The sequence below is a fragment of the Rhinolophus sinicus genome, chromosome 17 (genome assembly GCF_057876585.1).
Source record: "Rhinolophus sinicus isolate RSI-liver-muscle chromosome 17, RSI-T2T, whole genome shotgun sequence".
Lineage (NCBI taxonomy): Eukaryota > Metazoa > Chordata > Mammalia > Chiroptera > Rhinolophidae > Rhinolophus > Rhinolophus sinicus.
Genome location: NC_142517.1, coordinates 22,931,325 through 22,945,090, shown reverse-complemented (window position 1 = coordinate 22,945,090; position 13,766 = coordinate 22,931,325). Strand labels below are relative to the sequence as shown.

Below are 13,766 nucleotides of genomic sequence, written 5' to 3'. Positions count from 1 at the left end.
TTTTGTTAATGCATTTTGAGACTCATTTCTTTTTGTCCTTGAAAATAATTTGAAAGTAAAAGAAAAAAAGAGTAAAAGAAAAAATATGATTAGGGATGGTGAGAGCCTTATTTTCTCAGGTTATAGATAATCCCTAAACAATAACCAACATTGTTTCTCAATTGTGATTCTCTGGTTATATGCTTTCCTATCCTGCCAATAAATTTAGAATCCTTTTGGATTCTGAATATCTTACAACGTTTTTGTGTCTTAGTACAGACAAAACTTGATCTTAATTGTATTTTAACTGTTATTATGTAGAAAACATTAAAATGCTTGTTCTTTGTGAATAAATTAGATGTTTTATGCTACAGCCATCTTTATTAAATTATTATAATTAAAGTGTCAAAGTACAGAGTGTAACTGGACTTTGACATTCTCTATTTAGTCACTTAGGATAGCCTAGGTTATCCTGTGCAAACAAGGGACCTAAAATGTCAATGGCTAACAGGAACAATTTTTCTTTTTTTCTCACTCACTCTATGTAGTCTCATGTGTTAGTTTCAGTGCTGTTCCATGTTGTCTTCACTCTGGACCCCTGACTGATGGAGCAGCCCTTATCTGGAATATTCTGGTCTTATAATACAGGAGAGGAAAAAAAAAATGGTAAACTACAGTGACACTTAAAATCTCTGCTTGCAAGTGACACATGTCACAAGTTAACTTTTCACAAGTTTTATGACCAAGGCTGACATCACTGAAGTGGGGGAGTATAATCTTTCCCGAGAGATGGGCTGCTGATATTTGTGTAAAATAACACAATTTATTATACTGTCCTTATAATATTTCTTAGAAATCCATCCAAAAATCGTATTCAGTTGGTTTGTATAAACTGTTTAATACAAATAACTTGTGCTCTCTAAATGCTAGTATTATCCAGTCTTTAGTCCTTGAGAAAGTGTTTAGGAATGTAGTTGACAGAATATTTAGAAGTGTTGGTGATTACTAATGGTAAGGTAAAAATTTAAAGGTCCTGCAAAATGAAATCCTAATAGGATTTTGGCTTTACTTTGCATTTTCACAATGATAGACTGGCAAAGATTCTGAACAAAACAAAACAAAGATATTTTCAAGAAAATAGATTTGTAGTCTTAGAAGACTTCAAATGAATATAATGTTTTAAATCTGTAAGGTAACTTTGTGAATTTTTTCATATAACTTTCATAATAACCTTGGTGACTTAACAGGTGATATGATTGCCATTTTCCTATGAAAGATTCAGGTTTAAAGAAAATTGGCTCAAGGTCATATGCTTGGGCCATAATAATGTTAACACTGAGAGTTTAAATTCTCTGACTCTTCTTACTTTCGTCCAGAGATCATGTAACTTCTCAATTATTTTAGCACCTATATAATCTGGATTTATTCTGAATTCATGAATGTGGCTGCCAAATTCTTCTGAAGTCCTACGAAGAAAATTCAAATAACTGACTTAACACGTGATTATTTTTCAGTGCTACTTTAAAACTCAAGAAAAACTAAATGTTATTAAAATATCTTTTTCACACAATTTTGAATTTTAAGCAACTTAAAATGGGTACGCTTATCTTGTGCAATATTATACTTATGAGACAAAGACAATAACTTTGAAATTATTAAAGAAAAAATATAGAGATAATTGGACTTGTTTAACTATTTCTATACTTTAAAAGGCACAGAGTCATCTCCTTCTTGCGTTTTCTATTTTAGAAGACCAAGTACTGCCCAAATGTTAGGTCTTTATAGCTATCCTGACAAAATATTGCTAAATCTACATTATGTCAGAGGAGTTACCTACCTTGTTATTACCCTCTGGGCATCCAATTTTCTTTTTCTTTCTTTCTTTTTTTTTTTTTTTTTTTGCCTACCAAATCACAACAGTTTCTTTTTAGGACAGAAATATTTGAAAATGAGTGACCGGAGACTATGGAAGGAGAACCATATTTGTTTTATTTTCCTTATTGTATGGCAGTTTAGTTATTAAAGGCATAGACCTGAGTTTGAATCTTACTTTACTACTTTCTGTATCAGGAGTTGACAAACTATGGCCAGTGGACCCACCACTCGTTTGGGTAACGTAGCCTTGTTCACCCATTTAAGTATTGGGTATGATTACCAGCAAGCCCAATATTTACTCCATGGTCCTTTAAGAAAAACATTGCTGACCCCTGTTCTAGATTCATGTTCTTGGCCAAGCTAACTCAGTTTCTGTGCCTCTGTTTTCTAATTATAAAATGTGAATAATAGTCCCTACCAGATGAGGACTAAGGAATTACTCTGTATAAAAACTTACCATAGGGATAGGGTGGACAATAAGTGTCATAAAGACAGATAAAGCCATACTCATAATCAGAAAATATAAAATCGTGTATATTTCCTCCTCACTAACGAATTGGTAAAAACTCACGCAAGAGAGAATAAATCTCCGGTTGTTTGGTCAAGGATCTAGATTCTTTCTGTGTTGTTTCATCTCTGCTGAGTCTCTTTTCTGTGTCCCATGTGATTCTAGCCTCCTACAAGCCTGGTCCGGACTGTCGCTTCGTATAGCTGGCCCTCCTTTATTATTTGTGGAAAAATCTCCATGTCTACATCTGGAATTGCTCGAAGGTCACTGTAAGTATTAAGTCTTTATTAATGGTCTGTTCCCCTACGAACTGCTTTCCAAAATGCCTGCAGCCAGGGACTTTGAGCTCCTAAGATTGAGTTTCCTCCCTGTTTTCAGGGACTCATAGTTTTGCTCTCCTTTTCTCAGTAGAAGGGAAAGGTTTTATCCTGCTTTCTTTTAGGGATGAAGACTTCTCATGAGTTAAAACAAGTTCTTTGTTGGGAAAAAACTATTTCACTATACTATGTGTAAACATTCCCAGTTGGAGCACATTAGGGGTTTTCTATTTTTTAATTGTATGTCTAATATCAGGTGAATGACAAAATATGTGAAGACATCTCTTCAGCTTTGTGATTTCTAATATTCTCTTAACATATTGTTTTTCAGATCACAACTAAAACATGCACAAATTCTAGGAAATTTAACAAATACAGAAGAACATAAAAGATATTTTTAAAATTTGCTTCAGTTCTTTCCCTCATTTGTGGCATTTCTTGCCATATATGTGTATATGGCAAGAAATTTGTATAGATTATATATATACACATACACACGCACACACACATATCTATTATATATATTAGATATTATTTTTATATATTATATATTATATTTATTTATTATATGTTGTATTTATTATATATTATATTATTTATTATATTATATATCTATTATATACATATATATAATAGATATTGCTCCCCACATATATTACATATTATAATTTATATAGTAAACTATCACATCAGTGTTATGCTTCATTATATATTGTATCTTGTTTTACTTGATAATGGTTTTATGCATAGTTGGCCATGTCATTAATTTTGGCAACACAGTATTTCAGTCTACGAAAATATCATAATTTATTTTAACATGCTCATATTGGACACTTAGGGAGAGTATAAATTGTTACAACACATCTAGAGAGTAATTTATTAATATAATACAAAATGTTAAACTTATTCTTAAACATAGAAAGTTACATTTCTGTGAATTTACCTGAAGGGAAATAATAAGGAAAACTCACTCGAATATGTGTACTGAAATGTTCATGTTAGAGTGTTTAATAGCAAAAATAATTTTGCAGTCTAAATGTCCATTAGTAGGAGATTGCATAAATAATTGATGGTGCATACTTCCAGGAGAATGCAATGTGGTTAAAAGTGAAGGAGCTCATTTTTACTTTTGTACATTAAAGTTGTTTATATTATTTTAAATGAAATAGAGCAAATTAAAAAAAAAATAGTTTGTTTAACAGACCTAGTTTGGTAAATACACATATATAGATCTGACAGAGTATACTTCACTATGCCAACTGTAGTTATCTCTAAATACTGCATCATGGGTGACTGGTTCTTTTTAATTTTTTCTTTGTAACATTTGACAGTGAGCCATGGTTTCTGTTGTGATCAGGGCAGAAAGGAAGATAATTTCAAAAAGAAGAAAAAGGAATTTTTTAGTAAGAGACTATAAATCTGTGTTTTAGTTTATTTACAATAGTCGAGAGCACATTTAAATGAATTTTACTTCTCAGTGGAATGTTCATTATTTTAGCACCCACAAAACTTTGTATTTATTCAATTTAAAGGTACTAGGGAACTTTTTGTATGCAAGAATTGTTGGACCAATGGACAGATGGGGCTATTAGGACCCTTCAGACGGGAGAAGGGAACAGTCCCATGGCTAAAAGTACATGCTTCTTCCTATTGCTTAATATGATTTCCCCAGAAAGGTGCTTGATACATGAGATGAAGGAAGGTGATAAAGAGGTCTTGAGCAGGAGCTCTCATGTTGCCAATGTAAAGAAATCCTAGACACAATAGGGAGGTTGTATGACATTTCCCATTTTGTACCTTTTTTTGTTGTTGTTCTCCAGGGAAATAAAGGGGCTAGAAAAGTGCATATGTATTGTTAAATAAACCATTATTATGGCCATGTAGACGTATTGTCTCATTGCCAATTTATCTCTAAATAGCTTTGCCCTAATTAGAATTTTAAAATTCAACCCAAACACCACATATCCTTAGTAAGAATTCCTAATTATAATTCTGTGTGTGTGTGTGCGTGTGTGTGTGTGAGTGTGTGCATTTGACCTTGAGAAAGTTTAAGTTTATGTCAAAATACCCATCCTCCCTTTAGTATCATGATATTTATTTTATAATGTTGTAACTAAAAATAGAATTTCTTTGTTTTCCTTTGCATTTCTTTGGTTACTAGTATGGTTTAACATTGTTTTTGTTTTTGGCTTTTACTTAAAAACTTTTGTTATAATTCTTTTTCCTTTTATCTATTAGAGTAGGGTTGGCAAACTATGAGCTGCAGGCCAGTTCAGCCTGATACCTATTTTTGTAAATAAAGTTTCGTTGAGACATACCCAGGCCCATTCATTTATGTGTCATCTTGTTTATGGTTTTTTCTTGCTAGAGCAACAGGGGGGCAAATAGTTATGACAGAGATTGTGTGGCCATCAATGCCTAAAATATGTAGTTTCCACAGCAAGAGTTTATGGATTCTCTACTCATGTTTGATACGGCTGATTTCTTTAAGGTTTTTTTATTTTATTTTATTTTTTTATCAATTTGAATGAGTTATTGATGTAGCAAGGATTTTAACTCTTGTTTGAAATATTTCTTATAAATATTGTGTTTCAAGTGCTCTGCTTGCCTGATGAGGATTCTATTTCCTCCTTCTCTCAAACTCCCTGAGCCTGGGTGCTGGGATGATGGATATAGTGTTTGTTAATTTAGAAGGGTCGTCACCCTCCTTTTCACCATGATTGGTAGATGAGCTAGTTTATTATCTGTGTCACCACTTTCTCACCAAAATGCTTACAACTCTCCTTCTTGACCTAGATGTTAAGGAATATCCATTTCTGAGAATAATTTAGGATCCTTCCACTCGTATTGAAACTTGATGTCTTAGCAATGATAAATCTTTGAAGCTGTAAGGCAATCCCTTATATGATCTCTTAACTTATCATTATTAAAAATAACACCTTATGTTTTATAACTCTTTAAATCCTTCCTGAAAGCTTTTATATGGTTTTATTCTTTCCTTTTCCCTTTTTACTCGTTTCTTTTCCTCCGTTTTCCAGCCCCACTTCTTACTGTTTTCTGCTTTCATTCAATAACCTGTTTTCCATGTGATAACATTAGTTCTGAGGGAGTCTGTGTTTTTTTTTTTAAATTAAGAGCCAATTAAATAGTTATATAATTGTCCTTTAGACCTTATTAGTCACTACGTATTTCATAATTGAAGATGAATCAAATTCCTGTTTCCCAACCATACTTATGACACGATCCAAAACTTCGTTCGACAAATGTTTTTCCATCATGGTGATCAAGAATTGTTACTGTGGTTTATCTATGTTTCCATGTTTATCTGAACATAAAAAATACCAGGAGATAGAAATAACTAGTTCCCACAAGATTCAGGTCTTTTCTCATTCCTAGGCACACATGAAGATTTCCAAGTCTCCCTTGCTGTGAGGACAGGGCCATGTATTTAACTGTGGACTACAGCTGTGAGAGAGAGTGGCATGAGTCACTTCAAGTCTGAGGTATCAGTGTGATTGTAAGTTCCTCTTGACCTGGCAACCTTCGGAGCCACAGGTTGAGATGGCAGGGTTAAAGACAGTCGGGCCACACAAACTTGACAGAGGATTTAAGTAACAAACATTCAACAAAACTTTTCAGTTGATTACAGTACTTAAGGCAGAGGAAGTTTTAAAAGTGAGGTCTTCCCACCTGTTATTAGAGATAAGCTTCAGGTAGCCATCATCAAATTGAGAGAAAAGGCGGGGGGGGGGTGGTGAGAAAACAAAGAGCTACTGCAGATTTGAAAACTAAATATTTAAAAGTGTGAGTGTGGTTACCTGTACATGGAACTGACTGGAAACAGAGAAGAAGCCTCTTAGGTATTTGAGATAAATACACTGCCAAAGAAACCACAAGCCTGGACTAAGGTGGCCTTTGACTATATGAAGCTGAAAATGGACTTTGTACACACAACCTTATGCAAGCAAAAAGGAGGTGAGGTAGCTGTGCAGCCCTAAGGAGACTTAATTTTAGTTACAGTCAAGGAAGGGGATGGGAAAAAGGAACTTGTCTTAGCGTGGAGACTGGAGACTGAAGCCACACACAGGCAGGGAACCCTCACTGTATGCTCAGCAGGACTTCAGAATTTACATGAGTTGCTGATTATGTAACATTTGTCGCCTTTCTAAAAGTGAGTGTATTATTCTAATTGTCCTGGATGCATCACTCCTTTGTGTTGTGTGGAGTGTGTGTGTGTGTGTGTGTGTGTGTGTATGTGTGTATGTGTGTAGGGTCAGGTAATTTGGTTTTTTAATTCACTGGTCTCCAGACCAAGAGAAGCCATCTTAGGGCTTGGTATGGACCTTGGTAGGGCTTGAACTTCACCTAGGTGGAATGCTGGACTTTGAGATGCAGCACTGACTGGATGGGCTTCAGACTGTCTCCATCTGAGTTGCTGAGTATGTGTTATATGTCGGAAGAAGAAGGAACTGAATGTTTAGTGACTAGAAGGGCATAGAGATAACTAGTCTTCATAATTGATTATTTTCCCTTTGCTTGAAAATGTTCTAGCATCCGTTGAAGTTCATGTCAAGGACATAACTTGCCGATGAACTGTGAACAGCAATGATAGGCTTCTCTAAAGAACTACAAGTTACCTAAGATCTCTCTTCCCTCCCTGTGGCAAATGCTGAAGCCACGTGAAAGATTGCAGCATCACAAGATAGGAAAGTCTCCATGATCCCACATCCATAAAACCCCATGCAGAGGGGAAACCTTTGTTAACCCAAGTCAGACATATATTATGTGCAAGAAGAGAACTTTAGTTATGTCAAACCATTGAGATTTGAAGTTAACAATTGCTTAAATCAATTTTACAAAAGGTTTTCTATTTGGATAACTCACCTGGGATTGTTTCCAGTAACTATTGTTGTAGACCACTTAAATCAGAAAGTGGAAGCTGCTCAAAATAAAGACTGCTTAATATAGGTTCCAGCTCGGAGAAATCTAAAATTCCTGTTCAGAAAATTCTGATCCCCTAAAACTGTATTTTATGACAATTGTTCCTCAGTCGTGAGAGGTACATTATCTGATTTTAAACACATCCCACTTTCAATATTTTCACTACCCCCCCCCCAAATGATTAATACTATAAGTATTTTCTGTTTTGTACAAGAGATTGTCTTTTATTTGTAATTATGGACAAGTAGAAAGCTACTACATGGCACCTGATTTAATTAGGCTGGTCTTATTTTCCAAGTTAATTTATTTGTACCTAAAGACACCAGGGTAACTTGTTAAATATTTTATAAGAATCTGAAAAAACAATGGTATTTGCATTAGGGAAATAAAGCATTCACTTATTAAAAATGTTCAAAGAACATACATCTGCAGTTAACACCAACATAAATTGTGTGCAAGTTTAATGTGTGATGATAAGTTAAGAACCTATATCCAGCACATGATTACACTAGAATATTTATTTTTCTGCTTATTTACTGGTACAAACTTTAATGAAAAATGGTTTCATAGGAAAGGTAAAGAAGAATGATAAAAATGGGTATTGTTCACGGAAGGAGAACTTATGAAACTGAAACTTAGTTTTATAGGAAGAAAGAAAAACAAATTCAACAGATAAATCTGAACTTTAATGTGCTTCTTAGAAAATACACATATCATTTTTGTTTACATAAATGATCATTTCTAACTATGTTGTATATAACAATGTGGAGATTGTCCAGTTTCCATATTTGCAACTTAAAATTTGCCCATAAAATTGCCTAAATAAGACATCCCCCAAGCTTTTCAGTTTAATTTGCTAATGTTGACTCTTATTTTCTTGTTTAGACTCAGCTCTTTCTTTAGAGTAGTCTATCATTCATCTCTCTCTCAAGCAGACTCAGATTTGTACTCTACCTGCCCCACAAATATAAGACAGATGGAAATAAAATACCCACTAGAAAAACCACTTGACATGAGTACTTCATTTTACGTTTTAGAGGCCTAGAAATGGGTCTGACTTTGAAGTCAATAAAGGACTATATGACACTTAGAGAAAATAAATCTTCATTTTTTTCCCCCATTGAGCTGAAGCTCTGGTTTTCACACTGCATGCAATAGTGAATTCATTGATACTACATTTGCAAGTTTGATGTTTCATTTCTAGAAAAAGAATGTTTCCCACTCTTGGGTAATACGGTTCTCTTCTGGTCAGAGAGGCTTTCTGAAGTGTACTTCATATAGGAAAAAGAAAAGTGATTATCAATCATTTTTAAGAGTAGGTTTGTATTACTATTTTGTAACCTGCATTTATAAATGGCTTAAAAAATCCAGTATCTCTGCTAATAATGATTATAATAACATATCAAAGCAATATTATTTTTATTCCATGGATTACATTAATTTCAAATCATTGAATGTATTTCCTAGTGAGTCAGAATGTGTCTTCCCTTTTCATGACATTCCACAGATTCTCAGTGTGATAATATTGCATTAAGAATAACTATTGAGATGATTTAAATGAAGTTATTTGCTGTAGTAATAAAAAGGTTTAGCAATCTGTAGTCTTTAAGTCACTAAAAACAAAAGCAAAATTATATTGGCATTTGGGACAGATATTCCACCAAAACTTTTTATCCTAAATCTTGAAATTAAAACAACCAATAAAGACAATTAGTGAGCATACTAAAGAAGCAGTCCATGGAATTAACTTTAGGAAATGATGAAGAGTTAAGGATTAAGGCAGTCAGATGCCTAGAGTAGTAATTTTTCAATATACTAGTTTTAACCTTTCTTCAATTTATCAATGTTGCTTGCTTGAACATTTTTAGGCAGATAATTCCCCTGCACCTTCACATGTTTAATGAGGAACGTCTCTATTTTTATGTCAGAGAGAAAACTATTTGAAATAGTTTCACTTTGATGTCTATTTTATCCATGTTCCAAACCCAGAGAGGGCCTGGTAACTAATTAATCTGAATAGTGCAAGCATAAATATAAATTAAAACTTCTCTCTCTCTCGCTCTCTCTCAACCAAATCTTTCTGTTTAACTAAAAACAAACAAATGAACAAATAAATAAATAAATAAAATAAGCAAAAACAGCATGATCATTTTTATTTAGAACAAATGCCAGCTGTGCCTTGGGCTATAAACAATTTCTGGAAGAATTAATGGAACAAATGATCTGGTTTAACAGATTACGTTAGAGTCTCAGAATATGTCACTTACGAATTTTTATGTATTTACATAAATGATAAATGATAAAATTGAAGTGGCTAAAAGATGATTTCCCACTTAAAAATTCCACACCTGTAACTACAATTTCCTTGACTCCCCTACAGTCTGTTCTTTCTGCCCTGAGATACTCAGGTGAGCTAATTGCTTATGCTGCTAGAACATATTTAAAAATGTATTTTAGATTGCTTTAGAAACTCAACTTATAATTCTTCAGTTGCTCAAAACCAAGTGCAGGACTGTGGTCCATCTTGAAAAGACAGTAGAATTTTCATAAAAATAGCTATAGAATCACTAAATAATAAGTGGGATGTAAACATTAAAGAAATTTCAGTTACTTCACTTAAAGGCAGGGAAGTTTATGTTGTCAAATGTCACTGAAAGATGTTGAGGAGATGTAAGTTAAACATTGAAGAAATCTCTCTGATTATGAAATGGAATATGAGCTAAAAGTGATCTTTCTCTTTTGTGATAGGGCTACTAGTAGAGGCAGTGGTAATATTGATGACATCTGTTGAGCACTTTCTATGTACTAAGCACTGTGCCACATGCTTTACAATAATTTTCTTTAATTCAGTCCTTGCTACATTTCTGAAGTTCATTGTATCCTTATGTTATAGATAAAGAAACTGAATCTTAGAAAGGCTCACTTGTCCCAGATCACAGTGCTAGAAAGTTACAAAGCTGACACTAGACTAGACCCAAATTCTCTGGGTTTTACATATTTTTCCTATGTAGAATAAAGATAATAAGACCCATCTCTTATGATATTGGTAGTAAAAAATAAGGTTAAAGTAACTAACTCATGTTTAAAGGATGTTATTTATACTCTTTAGTCAACTATGCGCATTTCGCTAAATCTGTCATTTGTACAATAACACTGCATTTAAATTACGTGCCTATCCTACTACTAAACTATGAGCTCTGGGAGGAGTTGGCTGGAACCACCTTTTCGTTCTTCAGTATCTCCTTATTTTGCACCTAGTACACATGCTAGTAGAGAGGAAACATGCAACGAATATTTGTTGCCTCAATGAGAAAAGAGTAGGAGAAAGAATAAGGGAGCATAACCACCTACTGTTGATTGGAAAGCAGCTGGACAACATGGTTCAGATTTTTAAATCTGCTTACACTTTGACTCAGAAATTTCACTTCTAAGAATGTATCCTAAGGAAGTAATGCAATTTCTGTACCAAAATATATTTCAACTGTCAACAACACAACATTGTCTTCAACAGGGAAACATTGGAACCATCCTAATTTAAACATTAAATTTGTGCAGCAGTGCATACAATGGAATAGTGTATAGTCATTAAATTTGTGTACAAATGCACGTAGTGGTGAAAGTCCCATGATATATTTGTTGACAGATGTAAAAGTTGATTATGCAACTGTATGATCCTCTTTCTGTAATAGACACACACATACACACGAACACACACACATATACATAAAAAATTAACAATGTTTATGTCCTCATAAAGGATTGCTGGCTTATTTGGGGGGGTGGGGATTTTTATAAAATTTTATTTGAGCCAAACCTACAACATATGCTAGGGAGCAAGATCTCAAATGCTCCCTCACAAGAATTCTTTATTTCCCCATACTTTTCTTTATTCCTATGAATTATTTTATAAAAAGCATATTTTTTTTACATTTGAGAACATAAATGAATTTAAGAAATGAATGGTATCATCAATAACTAGATTTTGACATAGGACCTCAGCAACAAACAGCTTTTCAATTTTTTAAAATCTTGAGCAAACCACTTCTTAAAAGAGTCATTCAGTGTTATGAAAATATTAAAAATAATGCCTTTTAGGCTAGTGGCCTCTTTTTCTTTCTTTTGTATATAAACATGGAAGACATTCAGTATTTTCTCAGTTTGCTTATTTTCTACTCTTTGTGTTTACATGAGGTCAGAGATACAGAACTTTGAATCACTGAGATAGGGGATTTGTTTGTGTGGTTTAATGATGGGAAGAGCCACAGGATGTGTTTGAAAACTTCTCTGTTAGGTAAAATGATAGAACCCAAGGCACTCCATACTGATTTTTTTAAAGATATGAATACACATTAATACTAAGTGCACAGATTTATTTCTATTTCAAAGAAGTATCAGCAATGGAACACTTGGTTCTTAGCAGGCTGGCTGCCAGCCCATTGTAGGAATGAGCTGTTTTATAAAAAGTAAAAAAAGAAAAAAAAAGAAAAAAAAAAAAACTTGCATGTTCCATCTGTGAGGAGAGTGGACCCTTGACAACTGTTGTTTGTCATAGTGGACAGAATGAGATAAAGAGAGACAGACCCAAGAAGAGGGACAGTAAATATGGAAAAGTGTGCATATGATATATGAGTAAATGTGATTCCAGAGATCAAAAGTGAGATCAGAATATGGGATTTCAGGAAAGCTAGCCTCTTGGGGTAGCTATAGAAAAATTTAAACATTCATTTTTAATTTGTAGGAGTTTTAAGTGATCATAAATATGTCTGCAATAGCAAAGGTATAGGCAGTGTTGAATACAAGTGCCCTGTCCCTTGTCATGAAAGGGAATTTGTTTCCTGGCTTATTGCTGTTTATTAAGATCTGTGCAGCTGAGCATTCCAAAATGAGGTGAAGCAAACAGAACACAATAACTGTGAATATGGCTTTGAAGAATTTTACAATAATGGTGGTTATCTTCTACATCATTCTTCTGGAAGACTGCAATTGCAGTTTTTATAAAACTTATTTTTCTCATAGAGCAACTTTCTATTTGAACAATAACAAACTTAGTTTTGGTTATTAGACCCACAGGATTCAATACTGGAGACCACCAGTTCTCTTTTATTATGTGTAATAAATGGGCTTTAGCCTACAGTAGGGTCTGTGATTTTTCAGCCCCTCCAAAAGTAGCTCCCGACTTTGATTTTGCAAAACACATTAATATTAATTTTGTTACTTTGAACATTTGCTTTTCATATAACAGAATCCACATGCTTGGTTAAGGCCAACATATGCTGTTTATTATGCAGGTTTATCTGTTCCTGATGATACAGAAAATAAATCAAATCTAAATTAAGCCAACACCACTCCTCCCCTGTGTCATATTCAGGGATGAGGTTGTTGGCTAAGGAAAAATGAGGAAGAATAAAATACTTTTGTTTATTGAACGTGACACAATTTATTTAGAATCCTTTGTGAAATATTCTCATTGTTCTCAATAGTAATACCATTACTGATTTGGAATTTTATTAGATATTTCCATTATAAGTCCTCCTTTTTATGGAGTTATTTTGCTTAGCTTTTGAAATCTATCTAGTAGTTGCATATGAGCTTACAGGCAACATGGAATTTAAAAAAATTGAATTGGCTTAGTGAGACAGAGTTTTTTACTTGTTTGGTTGATTTTAAAATCTGGAATAGTGGATGCAACCTAATACAATACATGTTTAAAAAGTTTTGGGAGACATTTCAATTCTTTTTGTCTTCAGTGGAATGAAATATTAGTTACAACAGTTAGATAAATGTTGAGGCATTCCTTATGAAAATGGTTTATTAACTCCAGAACTGAAAGAATATGGGGACACGTCTTTTTAAATTGTCTTTATAACCAAACCACTTATTTTTATATTGAACTGTTCTGAAGCAAACTTTTTGTGACAATTTCTTATGCTTCCATATTCTTTATTAAACATGGAAATATTGAGTTCATAGATACAACACACTGTTCATTGGGCAGCATAGGCTTGGCCTCAATACTCTCAAACTTGGATCTGAAAGACAGACATTTTTTTTTTTTTTTTTTTTTTTGAGCACTCAGGACCAAAGCCTGACTTCAGATAGTGCCCTGCTAGTAAGGAATATCCCCAGGTGGCCCATTTGCTGGGCTG

General features: G+C 33.7%; 1 protein-coding gene across 3 annotated transcripts in view; it reads left to right on the top strand.

The window, feature by feature from the left end:
• Positions 1-2,298: 2,298 nt before the first annotated feature.
• The window catches only part of LOC109447544 (uncharacterized), a 661,414-nt gene continuing 649,946 nt past the window's right edge, over positions 2,299-13,766 (top strand). For 2 of the 3 annotated variants that reach the window (XR_012494217.2, XR_012494213.2), the window contains exon 1: positions 2,326-2,631. The gene's annotated coding sequence lies outside the window, so the exon portion shown is untranslated. Of the gene's footprint in view, positions 2,632-13,766 lie in introns of all 3 variants that reach the window. The other variant, XM_088794097.1, reaches the window with a different exon arrangement.